A 1,390-nucleotide genomic window follows, 5' to 3' on the forward strand; every position below is an offset into this window, starting at 1 on the left:
AGAGGATTCAATCACCATAATGAATCTGAGGCCAGGCAGCAATCTTCCGCACTGAAAGAATTTCTAAAAGATTGTAGAATTTGTAAAACGAACAGCTCGCAGACTAAATGGCTGTGTGGGTGAATCAATTATTGCAAGGCCCGGAGTAGTCATAATATTTAGTACATATCATAGAGTGTTTCAGGTACAATAAGATATGCTCGTTTTTCCCCGTTCCTGCTGGAAGTGGTACCAAAAGCCTGCACGCCACCCCGGCTCATCTGCCGCATCCCGGCAGAGCTGGGTCAGGTCGAACACACCCACTGCGCAGCCACGCGTGGACGTGGGCACGTGCACAGGCAAGGAGGGGCTGCCTTCTGGAGAGACGGGCGGTGGGGGAGCTAGAACACCTTCCCCCAGCCTCGGAAACCCATGGAGATGCTAAGTTGCCAGTTCTCTTTTTTTAGAGCCTGGTTTTGAACTGTTTCCTTATTAATACAATAATTATTTTTCTCTGACAGCACCATTTATAACCATCTACTCCGTGTCCAACTAGCCCTGTTTTCATTAATCAGTGGTCATGGAGACGACTGTCATCACCTCTCTGGATGATGACTTATCGGCCTAATGCAGGCTCCTTTCTGGGGACCACAAATCAGGTGACGATGGAGCCTTTTTGGCTGCCTGGTGAGAAAGCTTCTAACACAAGACTAGGTACCATCTAAAGACCTTGACGTCAGAGAAGGGCGTCAGGAGCTTCTGGGAACTTGTGGAAGATGGTTTTTGCTGTGCTTTAAAGGTTGCACGATGGGCAGCCCCTCTCAAGCATCAGAGGGAAGCCTGGATGGAATCCAAGAGGAACTTTAAAAAGATCCTGATGTGGGTACCTGCAGCTGTGGCTTCTCTTCTCCCACAATCCCTCATGCTCTTCCTTTCCAACCTGAACCCGGCAAAACGGCTCCCACAAAGAAGGATGGCGAGAAGAAAAAGGGCCGTTCTGCCATCAACGAGGTGGTGACCCGAGAATACACCATCAGCATTCACAAGCGCAGCCATGGAGTGGGCTTCAAGAAGCGCAACCCTCGGACACTCAAAGAGATTCGGAAATTTGCCATGAAGGAGATGGGAACTCCAGATGTGTGCATTGATACCAGGCTCAACAAAGCTGTCTGGGCCAAAGGAATAAGGAATGTCCCATACCGAATCCGTGTCCAGAAAATGTAATGAGGATGAAGACTCACCAAATAAGCTCTATACTTTCATTACCTATGTACATGTTACCACTTTCAAACATCTACGGACAGTCAATGTGGATGAGAACTAATCACTGATCGTCAAATACATCAAATAAAGTTATAAAACTGCCTTTAAGGGGCCGGGCGCGGTGGCTCACGCCTGTAATCCCAGCACT

General features: G+C 48.3%; 1 pseudogene; it reads left to right on the forward strand.

Annotated features, from left to right (window-relative positions):
* Positions 1 to 590: 590 nt before the first annotated feature.
* Positions 591 to 1,344, forward strand: LOC108283537 (annotated as a pseudogene).
* The last annotated feature ends 46 nt before the right edge of the window (positions 1,345 to 1,390 follow it).

Source organism: Cebus imitator, unplaced genomic scaffold (assembly GCF_001604975.1).
Source record: "Cebus imitator isolate Cc_AM_T3 unplaced genomic scaffold, Cebus_imitator-1.0 Scaffold261, whole genome shotgun sequence".
Taxonomy (NCBI): Eukaryota; Metazoa; Chordata; class Mammalia; order Primates; family Cebidae; genus Cebus; species Cebus imitator.